The sequence below is a fragment of the Thunnus thynnus genome, chromosome 9, assembly GCF_963924715.1.
Source record: "Thunnus thynnus chromosome 9, fThuThy2.1, whole genome shotgun sequence".
In the NCBI taxonomy this organism is placed as follows: domain Eukaryota; kingdom Metazoa; phylum Chordata; class Actinopteri; order Scombriformes; family Scombridae; genus Thunnus; species Thunnus thynnus.
Window position 1 is genome coordinate 4,843,380 of NC_089525.1, and position 20,573 is coordinate 4,863,952.

Consider the following 20,573-nt stretch of genomic DNA (forward strand, 5'->3'; position numbering starts at 1 on the left):
TTGGATGACAAGTACAGTAAGGTTAGATAGTTAAATACTGGTTAAGGTCAAGGAATGATCTGGGTTATGGTAAACACCAGCATTAATGGTAAGTCTGTGATGGGGCGCAAACTCAGGTCTCTTGTAGAGACACCATCCACCTCAATGACCTCCCAACTCTTCCTTAAACTTTGACAAATAAAGGGCATATCGCATGGTTTAAGGGACTGTAAGAGGTAAAACCCCATTAAAATGAACATAACATCAAATAAACCGCTTAATTTATACCTTTAAGCTGGAGTGCAGGACTTTTGTCTACCCCTTACGGCAGTGAGAGGAAAGGGGAGGTGCTCAGCTGTGATTGCCCGAGTACAAAGACTTTACAAGGACGGGTTTGATAATATTAAAAGTAAAGTACTTTTCTGTCAGCTTCCTGACTCATTTTAAAAAAGACGAGAGAAAAAGAGAGCAAGAAAGCTGAGAACACCAGGGAGCGAGAGAGAGAGCAGCTGTGGTCGAATGAAGAGAGGGAGCGGTGGTAGTGAGAAAGCCGGTGAATCAAATCAATAAAACTTTATTTTCTGATTGTTTCACAGCAGTTACGTTCTAAAGCACAAACACCATCACACACCTCAGCTCAACCTTGTGGTGGTACACAGCAATAACTGACTTGGTCTGAATATGGCGGGACACAGGCATGCAGCATATGCACCCTGAATGACACACAGAGAGGGCTGGTAAAAAAAGCTATGTTTTGATGGTCCAACGGCCCAAAAATGTATTTTTTGACGGCTCACTGGGATTCGTCCCAGTGTGCCTGATGGCCAGTACATACTGGCCGTAACCTACTGTTGTGGCTGTAAAATGGTGGATAAATTGTGGATAAATTGCCTTGAGCGTCACACAACCCTTGTGAAATGACTCATTTCATCATCAGAATTTGATCCATTTGGTCCAATAACATTTGGAAAATCTAGGCAAAGTTGGTCTGCTGATGTTTTGCTATGAGGTCTACTCAATAGAAAATAAAGCTCTTGAATCATTGCCAAAACATAATCAGCTGTTCACTCACAAGTCTAATGGATTTTATGTTTGGACATCTCACTATATGGATGGCTACAATGAAACTACACACTAGTACTGACAGTAACGCTAAACGTTTCCATAATGTTCTCATTTTGTGCACAGTGACTATGTGAAAGTATAGTTAAATTTGGCAGGAATTTATTGACAAAAATGCTACAACACCTATAAGATGTATGTGTTTCATTTCCCTGTGTGTGTTTGTGCAGTTTAAGATGAGGCATAAAAAGGTTGGAGTGAGTTGGAGGTCACTTGGGGAGGCAATTCGCAGGAGATATCACACACACAAACACACGCATACACATACAGAATCAGTGTTACATTTCCCGGGTGGTCATAAAGTTCCCCTCCAACTCAGCACAGACTTCTTCTGTGACACACACAATAGAAACAAACATACTGCATCGCCCATAGAAAGTGTGAACACTTCTTTTTTTCTTCAGTGGTGGTGCTGAGAGAGTTGGGAGACTGTTTGGTACTGAAACCACCAACAGATAGTCAGTTGACAATTGTGGTTAAAAAAAGACACTGGCTGAGGTCAAAATGTCATGTATTGACTGGGGCAGCAGATATACCATATCATATCATATCACTGCAATGATATCGGATCAAAAGTTGGCAGTCATGCATGGCTCTCTTGCCATCACCATAGATAATATTGTAAGCGGAGGGTTTGCTGATACCATTCATCTCTGAACTGCTGAGCTGGCTGTTTCAAGCTAGTCAGGTCAGACGTTCTATTGACCTATTCTTGTTGAGACTAATAATCAGAGAAAATGTTCCTGAAGGAGTCTATATTGGAGTCTATTATAGAGAACATTTTCTTTAATAGCTCCTCTACAGCAATTCAAGGCAGACAAGCTGTGATACAACATATTGTATTTTAACAACACTTCAGAACAATATATATTGTCAGAATTTTTTAAGGACAAGGACAGAATTTTAGGATAATCCCTCCGTCCAACCACAATATAGTTGATAACTCCACCGGAAGTGAAGCAACTGACTGACTGCACTGAGTTATCTCTCTTGTAGCTTAGCACCACACATGCTGTAGTTGTGTGTGGCACTTAATGTTCATCATGTCTTAATTCAAGGCTCCTTTGTCATGTTGTTTGTTTGGAAATGCTCCTGTTACATCTTAAACATTATTATGGATTCATAAAGACCATTTTGTGTACACATCTAGTAACATCTGTTTTAAGTTAAATAGTGTAACGCTAACTCTGCTAGCTTTGCCATTTTTGTCCTGTCAGTCAGTCCACCTGGAAACCTATTTACAAATAGTAGTGCATTTATTAAAGCTCTAAGCAGCAGACCAAATACGTTTGGAGACAAAGATATTTTTCTATCATTTTTACATGAATAATAACAGCACACATGACTGTTTGTAGTTTTATTTGTTTGAGAGAGAGAGCTGTAAGCCACAAACAGCTGTTTCTGCACACCAACCCCTGAAGATTTAAATGATTTTTGTGATTGCTCTGATTAATAAATGTATTCTTTTAAGACAGTGTATTCTTTTGAAACAGTAGCCTTATGTTGTTGTTATTTAGCCTCCCTAAGGCTATTGCATGGTTAAATCAATTAAATTTATTTTATGAAGAAAATTGTCCACTCACAATTTTTAACAGCCCCACTCAGCCCCCTTCATACTTTATCCTGGTGCTGCCTATGCTCACGCATATAGGTTTGACAAATTATAAACCCATTTAAACTCAGGCTTGTTATGTTACACTGTAGCATTTTGGTGAAATTAATCAGCTTTTGCTTCAGCAACATTTCTGTTTTTGTTCATTAAGTTTGAATTAGAAAATGCTTGTGCTACACTCTAATGCACTCTGATGCAGACTTTGGGTGAACCCTTTTTCTGTTAAGAATGTGTAACTAACACGTTTGTAATGTGTTTTTGTATTAAGATATGGTCTGTTAAGCATCATCTTAATATATCTTGTCACATAGTGGTATTGGGATTTTTACCCTGTAAAATTATACCTGTCCAACCATGTTTAAAGTGCGATGCCCCGTTCAATTTGTTCTGGCTACAGGGTTGAGGTGAGGAGTTTGTCCCTCTCAGGTAGTTGTTGGTGGGGATTTCAGAAAAAGACCTGCAGCTATTATAGAGTATAGAGTAAATAGTGAATTTGTTTAGTAACCATTTTTTTAGTGTACTAAACAGCCTAATTAGCTCAAATTATCTTAATTACCCATGTAAACATTATCTACTTAGCTAACTAGCTATTTACTGTTACATTATTATCTGCATTTCCAATTTCATGTTAGTTATACATCAGTTCCTTTAACTGAGCCTTAGGTGCAAGGCATGTGGTTTATGTGTGTGTGTGTGTGTGTGTGTATATGTGTGTGTGTGCATACATGTGTGTGCATTTGTAATGTCAGTAGTAAAACTGAACCCCGTGCCAATTAAAGGCAGCTACATCAGCAGTAGCAGCAGAGCTTCCAGGCCTGTTGAACAGTAATAATAATAAGTACTGCACAGCCATTGGTTCTACCCCAGCCTTCTTTTCTGCAAGGTGTCAACTATGCTAACATGCTTTTCTCTATTTATCTAATTAGGGCAGAGAGCACACTTGGAGCATTGAAATATCCCAGTCTAAGTGCGCAAATGATAGGCTTATTATTCATTTTATTAGTCGGCTTGCATTCACAATGTGTGAAGACCATCACATGCTGTGTAATTAGAAGATGTTAGGGCACTGAGGATAAAACACAATCACAATCTTATGAAAGACCAAATTTCTTGATAACAGTCTTTTAGAATTTTCACCTCTGTTGTTTGAAAATGGTTAGAGTTGCAAAGGGTGGACAATGGCCCTGACCAACCTAGCTCTGGCAGGGTTGCTTCTGGACTTAAAGCCCAACATACACTAGGCACGTTGTATAGTGTAGCCTCATTTAATGTAGTGATCTGATGCTTTTGTAGTACACACAAGACAATCATACGGATAGAAGAAGCAGTTAAGATGCAGTAGTCGCAATGTATCAATTGAGGGAGCAAATGTGAATGTGAATGCTTTTCTGGAATGTTGACACATGTTAACCCACAATGACAAGCTTCTCGCTTCTCGACACTGCCAGAGTGAGGCCTACAAAATAAACCACAGGTGCTCTGATGTGCGCTTCCCAGGTGTGTTGCCCTTGAATTTTTGCCTGATTTTCACATCTGAAGGTCATGGTAAAAACCCTGGGTATTTCGTTAAGTATTATTTCATGACTATTTCTCATAACTTTTCAGGTCAGATTCCAGCTTGTTATGTATCTGGATCTAAAGAAATCGTTATTCAAAACTTTCTTCGAAATTTCTTCGTTATACAGAAAGAAATCAAATATTTGCTGACAGAAATAAAGGGACACAATGCTGAATGTGGTTTTAGCCAATAGAAAAATCACTCTAGACTAGTTCATACCATGAACTCAGACTTAAGTCATTACATGGCTTAGGTTTAAGTTTATTTTATAGTAAGACCTCCACCCCTTTACCATTCCAGGAATAACTGAGATGCCATAAAAAATGAAAGCTGACCATTCATAGAACCAGATACCATAGAAGGATCTAGTCTACAGAGCAATCCAATTTATTCATTCATTAGGCATAAGGTAAGCGTGAAGGCTTACAGACACAGAGGGATCACTGTACAGCAGCCAGTCTTATTTAATTATCCAGCTGAGATAACAGTGATCCCTTTTCAGACACTGAGGAAATGTGCCAGAAAGGATTCAGTCTGTCCGCTTACAATATGAGATTCCAAGGTCTGAAAGTCTGCTCTGGAGTCAGGAACAAATGTTGGTTGATCCAAAGCCAAATGCTCATTGGATGTGTTTGGCCAGTTGACTTGGAGGTATCTCATTGAATTGAACTGAGAGTCAATTGCCAGCACACACTGATTTGAAAGTCAACCGTAGGGGAGAGAAACATGGTGTTTCACTGTGTGCCAAATGTGGTTTTTCCAAGCTGCTTTTACACCAGTGATTCTCCCAACTCTTCCTTGTGCAATGCCCGTACTACCACTGTAAAAAATGGCAGAAGTCTGAGACCACATTGAAAATCTCTAAGATTAAACCTGGAAATAATCAGATAGTTTGAGGATTCAGAAACATTTAAAAACGCAATAAGTTATGGCATGTAAAATGAAGAAGAACTATTTAAGATTCTGCACTATTTCTAGGTCAGCAATCAGATTTAAGGTTTGACTAAAGGTTTCTAAGGGGGCAATGCATGGAACTCTAAAACACTTTGCAGAAACTGGATTAGTTGTATCCAAAGCATGATCAGGTAGATCAAAAGTGACCACACCATCAGAAGATCAATACATCAAGCTTAGTTCCCTGAGAGATAGAAAAGCAACTTCATCACTGATACAGAATTTGCTAAATATAAAATGCAAGACTCCAATATGCAAAAGTACTGTCAAAAGAAGGTTGTGTTGTAGTGGTCTCAAAGGATGAGTAGCAGTTTCTAATCCTTCTCAGGAGGGGAAACAAGGCCAAATGCTTGGAGTGGGCTGAGAAATACCAGCATTTCACAGTGGATGACTGTAAAAAAAAGTCCTATTTACTGATTAATCCAAGTTTGATATTTATGGTAGTAACAGAAGAGTGTATGTAAGGAGACTGAAGAGACAGAGAAGAAGGGAGAATTATACAGCAGTGTATCAAAACCACAGTGAAACATGATGGTGGGAATATTCAAGTCAGGGGGTGTTTTGCCTACTCTGGAGTTGGACACCTGCACCGAATTGACTACACCCTGACCAAGGAGAAGTACGACTCCATTCTTCAGGGACATGCTGTAACCTCTGGTTTTCATCTTTGTGGAGAAGGAGTCATACTGCAGCCAGATAATGACCCCGCACGTTTTAATGCTTGGCATTATTGTTAATAAAGTCTTATTTCCACATCTTGCTGTCCAGTTAGTTCTTAAAGAGACTGTCAATACCATTTGGTACTATGAAGTGACTATATGGAACTGTTTTTATGATTCTTTGTCAAGAGCCCTTCAGATGTTGAATTGTTCAACAGCATCTGAGACCCCCTCCCTCCACACATTTCCAACATTGGGAATGGGGTGGGCTGTATCCAACATTTTTTGTAGCTTTCCGAAACTGACAATCCAGCGAGCACTTCACAAAGACATTGGCCAACTGTTTGTACCTTGAAAAGACACTTGAGGTTTGAAGTAAATAATAAGAATTTTTCCCAATCAAAGAACAAGGAGAAAATAAAGATCTCATTGTGTAATCAGGAGATACATTTAAATTGGATCTATTATACTTTTCCTTATTTTCAGTCATACATATAATGTCACAATGTCAGGTGTTCATGTTGAAAGTGGCCGACATGTCAAATAATGACGTAAACTTATGTGGAAGTAATCCCTGTGAGCGAAAAGCATCTGCTTCAGATTGCTCTGAATGCTTGGTTTCAAATGTTTTTTTTTCTACTTTCAGACCGAGCTGACGGATTTTTTTATATGGTCATCTGCTCCACATACAGCACGTGAGTTCACTGCTTCGCTAACATTATGGCAATTTTCCATTGATTTTGGGCAGCCGTGACTTCATTACACAGGAATGCAAAGTAAAATAAGTAGTTTACTTGTTGGAGGTCTGCTGGTCATCTGCAGGTCTTCATCAATCATCTTACTGTGGCTTTTTCTGCTTGTACTATTCCTCCCTGCATTACTTATAACTCACCCGCTGAACAAAGAGCTCCAAATATGTCCCTATGTTGTTGGTTTAACTGTTTTTTAGCACCTTCCTCTAAATTCTTCACAATAAAATTCTCCTGTTATTTGGTCATTTAAAAGTTTTTAATTTGAAGCAGCAAAGCAGGGAATGTTGGGATTGCATCAGCAGTAACTTTACACAACTCTGATACTGCTGCACCTCGGCAACTTCCAGAAAGCTGTTCAGTCAGAACAGAGTGGGCTCATTGGGAGGGGGGCCTTAAAGAGACAGGAGCTCAAACTGCCTGTTACAGATGGAGGATGAATTGAAGGACTGAATAAAGGGCCAGTATAAGATAAATAAGGAGTTTTTTTGAACTGTGAATGATGCAAAGCTACTCTAGTGGAGTCGAAAAATAAAAATTTAGAGCTTGAAATAAATATAATAGGTCCTCTTTAATCATAAATGGGGTGTAAAAACATCAACTTGACAGACTGAGGCAAGACTAAAATTAAAACATGGTAGGAAATGGCCACAAACAACACAGCTCCAACACAGCAAACAAAAATCTCAAGCTCAATGGTATCCACACACTCTGTTGGGGTTAGGGTGAAAAATACACGTAGGGTTTTGCTTTGGGTTGGAGTTCATTTTTGTGCTATGGTCACATTCGATTGGTAATCATTTGGTGCTACCTTATGGAGACACTTGGCCCAGCGAAGGGGTACATTTTCTTTTTTTGAGGGGGAATAGGGACTAACCATAGGGGACCTTGGGTTGACCATAGGGCACTTGACCTGACCGGAGATGCATCTGGGCCCCTCCAGTGCCCCACTGCTGTGACATTTTGCCAGAGATATATCCTGGTGAAACAGCAAAAAGAAGTAGAGGCAGTGAAAGAAAAGGAATAAGTTTTGTAGTTATAAAGAGACAATGATTAAGAGTTAATTGATGCTAAAAAATGTAAGAGCAATGGCTGTGCTTGGATAAGCAGTGGCTACAGTAGTTTCTATTTCCTCTTCTCTGCTCTTATTCCCTTTGTGGCTCTTTGAGGTCTGCTACACAGGGCAGGAAGTAGTGCTTGAGTGGAGACCCTGGAGACAGTGGAGGCCCTGTCGTTCTCTCACACACTCAACAAACAACAACTTGTTAAAACTGGGGATATTACATTTATTCTCATTTTAGTTTTCTACCTAAAGTGATTAACCCAAATGTTAACAAAGACTGTGGCCCAGTGAGATGTTGTGTTTTTTTCTGCCATTAGTTATAGAGAAGAAGGGACCACTGGCTGCTAAAAAAATCATCTGACCAGCACTATCCATGTAGAGCTGCAGAAGACACATTTTATTGCACATAAAATGTGTTCAATTAGCACTATAATTACTTGATATATTTTCTTTGAATTACTACTGATTAGCGATTAACCCATCTTAGCTCTGAATAGAATATGTGTGAATTTCATATATCTATTTAATGTTTTATGCTCTAACTAGAAACCAAGCACTTATGAGCAAAGTTTGTGTTCAGTTTGTGTTCTGCCCCAATCCTCTTCTACCTGTCTTGCATTAAAGTTAAAAATAGGGCTGATCCTCCACGATCACCACCACCACCACCATCATCATCATCATCATCATCATCATCATCATCATCATCATCATCATCATCATCATCATCATCATCATCATCATTATCATCATCACTCCGACAGTGGGCCTCTGGAGACTGAGCCACATGGTGTGTCTCCCACTGCCAAACTCCACTTGGCTGCTGGGGTGTAGACAGCTGGTTTTCTCATATGGGACTAATGTTCACATGTGGTATTTAGTGATTTGAAATAATTACAGAGATTATCTGTGAATTTAATCCTGTCTAATTCTGCTGCATCTTTCTCATAAGAGTGAGAATTTCATCACATAATTCCTCTCAGATATGGGGAGCACTGGGGTCCTTTGATTTCCAGTGATTTCAAAACAGATATACTCTTGGTTATTTCTTTAACACATAAATTGTATCTTCTCCTGTTCATCTATAGGGTTTTCTTAATTTTCTTCACAAAGTTTGAAGTGTTGCTTTGCTGAATCAGGTCTCAAAATGTTGACTTCCAGCAACTGTGTACCAGTAAAGCAATTATTTGTCAATTGAACTGTGTGAATTGTGCTTTAGACAATGCAAAAGGTTAATAAGACATTTCAAATGCAAAAACTGCCATGGTAAAAATATCTCACATACACTAGTGGTTTTCTTAGAGCAATACTGGCAAATTTCTGATTTGTGTGGCCTCAAACATTTGATCATTTTAAAGAAATGGCCTCATTAGACTTAAATTGGATGTGATAGTTTCATATTATGTGGTGAAACTAAATGAGTTCTCATAATAGCTACCCAGGGACTGTAACACATGGAGTTTTATCCAGTGCCAAGCTCTCTCTAGCTGCTTGTTGACAAGGAGCCATTTGGTCATTGTATTCATTAAGCATCTCTTGAGGAAGGTAGCTTCCAACTCCCACTAAGCAGCCTCCCAAAAAAACACATCACAGCACTAAATGATAATATGTCAGTCAAATAATGCAGTAAGTACGGTCATACCTTAGTCTATGGACTTGAAATGTAAATTTCTGTCCATTTTGGACAGAAACTAACTGGCCTGAATATTCCAAATAAACCATAGCATAGTCTTTTTTGTATATAGGACATCTAGAACAGATTTTTTTGTTTGTTGTCTCAAATTGCACTCAGTCAGAGTTATGGAGTAATGCTAATTTATATGACAGTGTCAAAAAAGTTGCTTTAAAAGATGGTCACAATGGGGTCATTTTTTTTTTCCCACTTTGTGGTGGTAGCTAGGAATTGCAATCAGTTGCCCGAGACTTTATTTTGCAGCATATCTCAACAACTACCATTCTTGACATGAAATTTGGTTTTAGATATTCATTGGCAAGAAAACCCTTTTAGTAATACATTCCCTTTAACCATCATTTTGGTCCACAACAAGGAATCTCAAAGCAATGGGCAGGTTTATATTTGCTATGGATATTCATGGTCCCCAGAGTGATGAGCATTAATATTTTTGGTGACTCTTCCTTTAATGCCATCAGCAGGCCAAAAATTGCTACATGAAAACAGCAAAGTCCTGCAAATCTTACTGAAAACATTCATGCTCTCCTGAGGAAGAACCCTTTTCATTTTGTGGCATAAAAATGCATGGATCAACTGTGATGCATCGAGTTGAGGTCTGGAAGGAAACTGCATCAATTTAAAAAGTTTGAACCAGTTAAAATCAATTTTAATTGAATGGATTTCGCTAACAATTGCTCAGCTTGTTTCTCTGATAACTTAAGATCCAGACATTGAGGAGGTTTTTACTGGGAGCCGAAGTATTCGTAAAAGGTCTCCTCTCAAAAAAAAAATGGACCTGGTGATTAAAACTAGTAAAAAAAAACATTGAATAAGGACACTTCACATTAAAAATCTGTGTTTCTCCCTCACTGTTCAGAAAACACAGGATGTCTGGAGGGGCTGCTAGCTGAGCTGCCGCTAATGTTTGCTCAGCTTGTTTCTCTGATAACTTAAGACCCAGATGTCTGATGACTAAAATCCTTCATCCGGTTAAAAGATATAGTTAAAAACAACCAAGATCTAAAATGTGTAATGCAAAAATGTGGCTTAAAACTGGATAAAAAGTCAATTTATGACAGCTTCTGGCAGACAACCAAAAACAGTGACGCATGCGCAAAGTGGATATGACGCCATTGACAGGCAACCAAATGACACCGACCATTACCTTGATTAAAATGACGGATTTCTCTTAGTTTTAACATTGTTGGAAACATTTGGGATAATGTATGTACACAACTCAACAAAGTATATAACATAGGTCTAGTTGTTTTTACGCAGAAGTTACATATTATACCCATATATGATCTTGTTTTAGTAATGTGTACAGTAATGTCCTCACTTCACCAGTGGCTACAGGCAGATGGTTTTGCCATCCAGCACTTGTGTCTTACATGATACACAAACATGCACAAATAATGCACACAACATTGGCTCAAGTGCACATTTCATCTATAACTCCACTCTTCATCTTAATCACATTACCGAATGTGATGACCAAATGGCTGCATATTGCAGTTGCACTTGGTTTGCAGTATATCTTGTTTCAGATATGGATAAACAACATCAAAGCAAGATCACCCATCCAAATTACCTGATTATGTGACTTGTTTGTGCTACAGTATGAGTATAAACCTATGCACTCTGTTACCTTCTAGCCATTAACTTTGTCAAAAAAGCCAGCTTTAGATTTCCACTGAGAGAACAGAGATCTGATGTTGACAGATAGCCACTCAGAGGCACTAAACTGCTGTTTTTGTATTGAAATGCTTGGTTGTAGAGATATGTAGTATTACATTGGCATACACAGATACACACATTCAAAAGCAGAAGCACACGCACACACTTTCACAGACAGAGGATGCAGTTATCATCTGCATTCTGTTGGTGAGATGGAAGATAGAGAGCATATAATGATTTTCTTTTCACTGAAAGAAATGAAGTATGAGCTCTACCTTTATCAACCTGCCTATTTACTCAGTGTATAAAAAAGTTGTCCAATTTCCAGAAGTTTTTCTATTCTTATCCTTAGAAATAGAGGGTCTTAATACTTGAGACAAAAGTACAAAACTATAGTAACTCTTTGGAAAGTTTTATGCGCTCCATAAATGCAAACAAGCCATCATGCTTAACTAGAAGACATTTGTCCAATGCCAAACAACACTAACACTGTGTTGTGGCATTTATGAAAATCTCAAACAAAACGTTTGTGTTTTGATCCATTATGGGTTCATTATGGGTTCATGATCTTTCTTAAGGTGCAGTGGAAGTGAGTATGGGAATGGAACTTTTTGTTTCTGGTTTAGTTCCTGAATTTAGGACTTGGTTCTCCTTTGTTCCTGGCACTACAGTATTTAGTCGAAAAAAAGGCTCACCAGCACTGGCTTATGGCCCCCCCACTTTGACCACCTCCCACATTATTTTCTGCGAATCACTGTATCCCCTCAAATGCTCTGATATTGCAACACTTACGGTAAACCTGCATCACGTTTGTGTTCATATCAACAGCAACAGTGAACACAACAGCTGTGAGAGCAGTGCCAAAACTTTGGGTCCATCCTATAGGTCCTGTAGGCTACCACTGCTTCAGCCTGAATGCTTTGAGTCAAGCCCCACATATTTCTGCCCTTCAAAACTGGTGCTTTAATGTAACAGAGTGGAACTTAATGTGGAGCAACAGAGGTGTGAGGAGAAATATGGTGCTGCACATAAGACACATACAGGCCATGGATGTATTACAGGCAGTAAAGTTACTTTTACAGTGAGAGGAGCAGTTTCCAGTATTTCAGGCTTTTCTCCACATTTCAGCACACAGATTGGTCCATAATGAAAACTGCAGAGAGCAGAAAAGCCTCAAATTGCGTGACTTTAATTAGCAGAGGTGTGCACACACAGAGCTCTCCACAATCACAAACCAACTCCTATGTATTTTGCTTCTTTTACTTCTCTAGTATTTCACATCTATAACATACAGTGATATACTGAAATGTGTCAGATTAATGTCTGAATCTTACAATAATGTTGTTCAGGTGTCAGGGATGTTGCAGAAACATCTGCACTGATGTTCTGTTTGTTGCCCACAGCTGGCTGTGTGTCAGATTCTTTTCTTTGACTTGCACCTGCAACACCTGTAGCATCACACAGCAGCAGATACTATAAATGTCTATAAATTGAGAGTGTGACGTGCACAGCACAGTGGTAACTTCATTATCACCAGATAGGTCAGGATCTGAAGTTAATAAATAAATGCTCTGTGTTTTGCTACACATCTACAAGTTTGACTGTATAAAGAGGTCAGCTGTTACACACAGATTTCAGGTTTATATGGTGGGATTGTTTGTAATAAAGCAGCCCTTATGGAAGAATCCCCCCCCCCCCCCCCCCCCCCCAAACACACACACACACCTCTCCCAATGTCTGACTGAAAAAGGTCACCCTTGCTGAAAACAGTCCTGATTTTTGGGTGATCGTTCCTATGGAAACCCAAAACTTAACATGTTAAATGATGTTTTGACCAGATCAGTAGACTGTATCTACGTAGGCCACACTACAGTACACTGACTGGCCCAACCGGCTTGATAGGCAATTTCATCTGAATGCCATGGCCCACTCATGTAGTCCTGCAGACACCCCTTTTTTTAATTTGAAGATAAATGCTGCAAGGAAAACATGCTTTTCACTTGGTGACATATTCATTAGTGTGTGCAGTCTCTAGATCCTTGTTTCTGCTGACCCACTAGACAAAGTGTTGACCCCTACAGAGCCAGTTTACAGTAGATGGCCACTGTAGTCATATCAGTAATGCTCAACTGCTCAAACCCTCTATCATATACAAATAAAAGATGGAGAAAAGGTGGCGAATATGGACTATGCACTGTTTTATCTCTGTTTTAGACTGTTAATTGTGATGCTGTGTACTCAGAAGACAAGATACAGATAATCTATATGAATTTAATGATGGTGTGCAGGAATAATGGTTTCTGCTCACATAGTAAGGGAAATGTTTAGAAAAACTTGTGTTTCATGAGTAGGCTCAGTTAGTTAAATGAGGTTTCTACACACAGACAACAGAAAATGCACTAAAAGAAGACACTTCATCTGTACTCATCCTTCCCTCAAATCACCCCCTCCTATTCTGTCAGGATTCTCCTGGAGATTCCCTCCTGAGTCTAGCAGGGAATCATGGAATAAGACATCCATCCTTTTTCTCTGCTCAGCTTGTTATCATTTTAACATTGATGGTTGCTGTAGTTTTCTCGCTGATGTGATGGTTCCAACAGGGAAGAAGAAAGAATTTAAGGAATTGATTTAGAGTTGGGAGGGAGGTGAGAGGAACCTGCTGAAGCTGTTTTATTCCATCAGAGTCTGTGTCAAACATGTAACAGAGAGGCACACTGTTGCAATGGAAGTGGTGTCTCCCCCAAGATAAATGTCTACTGAGAGAAAAGGTTTGTGTAAACTTCACTTTACTCTACTTAAATATTTCAGCTTGTATTCTTGGCTTTGAGTTATTCTCAAAATGACTTTGCCTTATTCTTATTCAAATCTGTCGTAGCTGCTTGTAATAACTGTTGAAGCTTCCTGCTGTTACTTTGATTATTATCTATTATGACTGAACCATATTGAGAGGAAATTATAATGAACTTAGAAGCAGGTGCAAGGAAAAAGGAGTAGCTGTTTACCTCTGAAGTCTGACGTATGACTCCATTCATATGCACTTGCTTTCAGTCAAGTCCCATGTGCTAAAAGCACATTTATCATGTACAAGCTAATGCATGATTACCATGATGCCCTTGAATTCCTGAAAATATAGAAAGAAACTGGAAAAGTTGTCCTAGTCTCAGATGTTATTAAAACTATTCAGTAAATAAATAATAATGTCAGTATTAATTCCAAGTCATATGCATGTGTCAACACTGTCTGGGCAACACACCACAAACCATGCATGTTAATACAGTTAAGAAATAAATGCTGAACTGCTAGGGCAAAATAATTATAATCCTTATATATAAGTCCATTATTCCCAAGAATTGCGTTCATATTTAATGAGCTTGCATTGCACCATTTACATCCATAGCCAACATACAGTGCCAGTGCATTAAGTATTGTACGAGAGATCAGTGATCCCATCTCATTAAAATCCAACGGTTAAACTTTTTCTTTTTTTTTTAATAAAATCGACTCACTAATCTCATTTTAAAATTAACCAAGTAAATTATTTGCAAAACTTTACCCACACTTTAAAGCTGCACTATATTAATATGAATATAGTAATATAGTATAGTTAATAATTTCATATTAGCAATGGATCAAATGAATTAGTGTAATGTGAAAGATGTCACCCAACCCACAATGTTATCACCTGACTTTCCACTCTCATAAACCTTGCCTCCAGAAGCAGCAGCAGGCAGCTGTTTTCTGAAAGTTTTTTATCTACAGCTCTAACCATATAGTGGCCATCTGAAGATATTGCATAAAGAAACTTTTTTACAATCGCTGGCATTTAACATAAAAACAGTTGTCATTGAACATAATCAATGCACTATTAGATCCTACCAAAAGCTGCATGATGCTGTGGTAGATCCAGTGTGGATGTTTATTTGACCATTTTGAGCTAATTAACTTTAATTTTGAATTAACCATTGATAGTAATTATGACAATTAAATATGATTGTTTTTTTGTGTTTTCTTCATAATGTTTGTCTTACCTCTACAATCAGGCCAACCACCTTGAAGTTTACTGCTTTAAAAGGGAAATGTGTGGGAGAAACAACAATTAAATTGGATTAACAGACAAAATCCAATTAGCTGCCATGATGAAGAATAATTTCATGTGCCATCTAACTTCCTCATTAGAAACACTTTACACTATACATTTTGATGAATTCACTGAGGATACATCTCCCAGTCAAGCTGCCAAACTTCATTCAGTTTGCTAATCTTAGATACACTTACAGTATATGTCTGCGTGTATAAATACAGTCAGGACTACTGTTACCTAAAGTGAATTTATAAATCTAGCAGCTCTGGTGTGTTCCTCCTTAACTCAGTTTTATTTCAGTTTCAGCAACTTATACAATCATTGTCACAATTTTGCCTATTTTTTTTTTTTTTCTATTTTTTCAGCTGTATCTATATGGTTTATAGATAATTTAAAAAAAAAATCCAACTTGAAGTATTAATTGTAATGGTTAGAATAAAACAAAGGTACAAATTATATAAAAATAATAATAATAATCAAAAAATGGGGGGTATAGGGGTCAGGGAGGGGAGTTGTGTGCAAATGTGTGCAGTGGTATGAGTGTGTATATGCATAAAGAGATGTGTTGGGAAGACAAAGATAGATGTATGACTCAGAATGTGTTGAAGGATTTAGATCACTTCACTGTATTAATATAGCCATGGCACAGCTCCACCTTTTTAATGAATATATCTATGAAGTCTCAAAGAGAATGTTATTTGTTCCAACTGATAAATTTCCCATACCTTCTCAGTCCATACATTGTATGTTGGGGGTCAAGATTTAACCACTTAATTGTGATGCATTTAATTGCTCCTGTTAGTAATATCTGCAAGATATTGTTTGGCTCCTCCATCAATGTCTTGTGGTATTACTCCCAGTAGTGCTACCTTTGGATCATTTGGTAGAATACTTCTTTAACACCTTCTTTAACACCTTTTCCCAAAATGTTCTTAACCCAAAAGAACCCATGGTGACACAGGTGTCACCAATCCTTTCAATGCTCTGGAAAATTCCTTATACAGCTTTATCCTTGATTTTAACTCATGAAGCCCCTAAGTGACATCTACTGAACATCCTGGTGCAGTCATGTGACAATGTGTGAATCTGTGTACCCATGACATCACTTCCAAAATGGCAGTGTGCCTGGTCAGCAAATGTGACAGAACTAGCTAATTTTAAAAAGCTTGTTTTTTGTTACTAAAGGTAGGTTTCAACCCATTTAACAATTCTGATGCTTTATTAACATGTCCAGTATTACATTTAAGCTGTTCTGACCACATTTCTTGAACAAATTGATATAAAACAAGTTAGGGAAATATCATTATGACATATATGTTACATTACAGATCTTTGATACTGAAGGTAGAATTTAAAAAAAAAAAAAAAAAAAATCAGAAATGTGTTCCTTGTGGTCCATTTGGTCTGTTTTATATTCCCCATAATTTTCCTTTAAGGAGAAATGGGTCCGGGTTCTTATGGGTTAATTTAAGCCATGTCCAAAATATGTGGGTATGGTTGACAATTTGTGTACCACAATGACTTGGAGTGGGCTCCAATACTTTATCCTATTCTTTATGTTTTGTTAAAAAGTTCCTTAATTGTAAATATTTGAAAAAGAGTGTTAGGAAGCATAAATCCCCCTCTTAACCATTCAAATGATTTAAGGCTGCCATCCTTATGGAGTCTGTATGGGAGGGTACAAAATCCTTTATAAATCTAATATCAGTTAGTGCTGAAATTACTTTAAGCAATCCGAATGATTTTGTGTTTGTTTGTTTGTTTTATTTTCCTCCATTTTTTTTTTTTTTTTAGTGTGACTAATCTATTCACCTATTTGAGTTTCTTTTAAAGGGATGACTAGGAAAGGCAAGGTCTGTAGAGGCCTCACACATAAGGTTTTTTCAATGTTTAGCCAGTGTGTATATGTAAAATCCTGAATTCATATTAAGGTTTTAAGTGTGCAGCCCAAAAATGATATCTTAGTTTGAGCTATCCATGTGGTTTATATTGCTGCAATGTTTTTAGTCTAATTCTTGGACATTTTTCTTGTTATATTAATTTGAATTTATGCATACACTCTCAATATGGCCTAACAGAGACAGGGGAAGCACGGACCATCAGTCCAAGTCCTTACTCATATTTTGGATCATGCTTTTGTAATTTGCATCATATACATTTTCTAGTGATGAGGGGATTTGAATACCAAGATATTTAATGCCATCTTTAGGCCATTTAAACTCACTCTGAAGTTTGCCATAGCCATTGTTTTATCCACATTTACTTTATAACCCGAGAAGTCTCCATATGTGGAAATAAGGTCCTTTAAGTGTTCAGTTAGATATAAAAGCACATCATCTGCATTCAGTGATAATTTATGTTGTTCTTCATTTATTATCAGTACCTTTATGTTGCTGTCATCTCTAATAAGCTGTGGTATTGGTTCAATACTTATATCAAACAGCAAGGAAGACAGAGAGAAACCCTCTCTGTAGCCGCGTTCTATAGTGCAATATATTGTCTAATAAAAACCCATTCACTTTAACAGCAGTTTGTGGATTGGAATATAATGCTGTATCCACTTTATGAAACCAACTCTGAATTCAACTCTTTTGCCATAGGCTCAGATAACTTTGATATTTTGACATCTTTCAAAAATTGTACCAGTTCCTTATCATCTTTTTAAGTGTCCATGTTTAAGGATTTAAAAAATTCTGCAAAAGACTCTTTTTCATCGGGTTTTGTGAGTGTCGGATTATCAGACTGTAATTTCTGTACTATATTAGATGATTGCTGTTTGCCCTGTTATCATTTTCATATTTTTGATCTGTAAACCTTAAATTGCCCTCAACCTTTTCAGTGATTAGGTTATTTAGATCTATACATGCTTGTTTGAGAGCATTTAGTAGATTGGAGGTTAGTGTTCTTTTATGTTGTTGCTCAACCTGCCTTATTTTGTGTTCTAATTCAAGTTGTTTGCTTCCCTTCTCTTTTTTTTTTTCTTTTTTTTTGCACAAAGATGCAGTCAGATTTCCTCCTGTTCCTGCTTATCACAGAACTTTAATGGCTGATTTGTGGAGGAAAATGGTCTTCATCTGACAGCGGTAAGGTGTATAATGGAGATGTCCTTGACTACTGGTTAATTAAAGTGATACTAGGCCCGATATATGGATCTGCAGGAACAAGCAAGGTCTGATTTACTCAAATGTTTCCTCTTCAGATACACTCAGGGGAAACTGTAATACTTAGCATTGGCATGAAGTCAGAGAATCTGATTTCGTGGTTCCTCTGCTTATCTCATTACCAATTATCATTAACTGCTGCCACTGCTTCCTACTGAGCAGAACAGTCCTATCGAGAGGAAGTGCTTTTATTGTTGATGTGTCCCACTGAGCTGTTATACGGTCATCACCAGTGCAAAAAGAAAGTCAATGTTTCCTCTGAGCCTTTTTTTAATTAAGATCAAGGTAGATTAACTCTAAGAATATGCGAGAGCTAATATGAACAGCAGTCAATGAGTGACAAAAGATGTTAATTAGCTCTAAATTACACAGGTATTACTCCAAAATTTGTCAAAAAATACTTGCAACTTGATAGAAAAAATGCAGTATTTGTCTGTAATTGTGTGGATATTTTTGTGCAATTTGTGCAATAACTCACAACAGTTTGGATGCTCTTGACAGTTTTGCAGTAAGAAGTTTCTGTGTTTTACAAGGCAAGTTCATAATGTAATTGGACATGACATTATGAAAATTGGATCTGTTGGCGTTACATACGTTGACATTGCGAATAAGCATACATGTATTACCTAGAATGCCAAACATCTTTTTAAAGTTGTAATTTTAGCAATTATGACACAGTACTATGACCAGAATAAAAGCAAAGATAATACACAATTGGCATGAAACCACAAAATTTTAAAATCGAGAATATAGTTGAAAATGCATTATTTATAACTTTTCAATACTGAAATTGATACAAAATACAATTCAAAAACATTGCTGGTAGTGCAGGGCAGTAGGCCAAACTATCACATGAATGAAACTCACTATCCTGTACAGGATGATTTCCAAAACCAATAATTTTCAAAACCCCAACAGCACTTGACCAGAAACTGCTTAACCAGTGCTTAAACTCTTGTCTCAGCTTGAATCAGTGGTACCCCAGAAGCTATGAAGCTATGAATAACAATACAGTTCTTGTTGTTCAGCTTACACCAGGGAAATGTGATTCTGCCAGTGCAGCACATCAAATACATGGGAGCAGGAAGTCATTAAGCAGCTGAATGGGGTCCAAGTTGAGAAGTCAAAGGTCGAATAGCAATAACTCACCTCTTTGTTTGGAATCATAAAGACATGAATGTCCTTTGCTGACTGGTCAATATCTGGGGAACCAAAGAGACAGGGCTTCATAAACTGGCTGCTTTGTTTACTATGACAAAGCTGTGAGAGGCTATATTGAGCGTCTTTTATCTTAAGATGACCTTTGAAAACAGATTGCCATGCTGTGTCTTGCCAACAGATTGGCTAAATGCCTGACATCTAAAGGAGGGCAAAGAGCACTGCTTTGAAACCCTCACACTCATGTTAGTGTTGAAAGGTGATTCGAAACCCAAACCCTTAACACATTGTATGTCTATCTAAAGCCTTACAGGGAAACCACAGTGAAAGGACAATCACAGCACAGCTAAATGCATCTTGGTATAGTAAACACATTTTAATACAGACATACTGAGACCTAACCACAAAGTAACATGATAGAGGGAAATAAAGGTTTAAAAAGAAAGGTGATAATAGAATCTGTTGATGGTTGCATGGAGGGATGGGGGATTGATGTATGGTCACACGGTAGATTAAATGTATTGATTGTGGTTCAAGGTTACAATGCTTTTCTTATTAAAACCATTGCTTGTATTGCAGTGTTTCTTATGCCATACTATGTTGTTGTTACCTACTCTACAATGTCAAGTGCATCTCAAAGTCCAAATAAAATTGAATTGTATTGCATTGGTTTCCCTTCTATGTAAATAGAGAACTTGTTTTCATACAGCCAATCAAATAGTTTCATTTAAACTGTATGAAGGAGTAACATCAGCTTTCTATCAAAGACAGTCACACTGACTAACATTAGCCGCAACTCTCATTAGCTTTCCTGCTAATGTCTTTCTCTTATCTAACTTACAAACATGAAATATGACTTGCACCATGGCTTGCTGCAACCAGGGAAATGTACTGCTAACATTATTTTGCAGGCTAGATGGCTAATTAGCTATTCAGCTGAGGCATATTAAACTGCTTATGAACTTATCTCCAAATGCCATTTTTCTCAGTTTGCATGCTGGTGTGGTCCTTTCTCCTCAAAACTACTGTAACAAAACACTTAAAAGCTATAGTCTGCAGCACAGTTTTGTCCATTCATTCCGTTGCCAATCAAATATGCCCGACCCTTTTTTCTTCATTTTAACAATACAA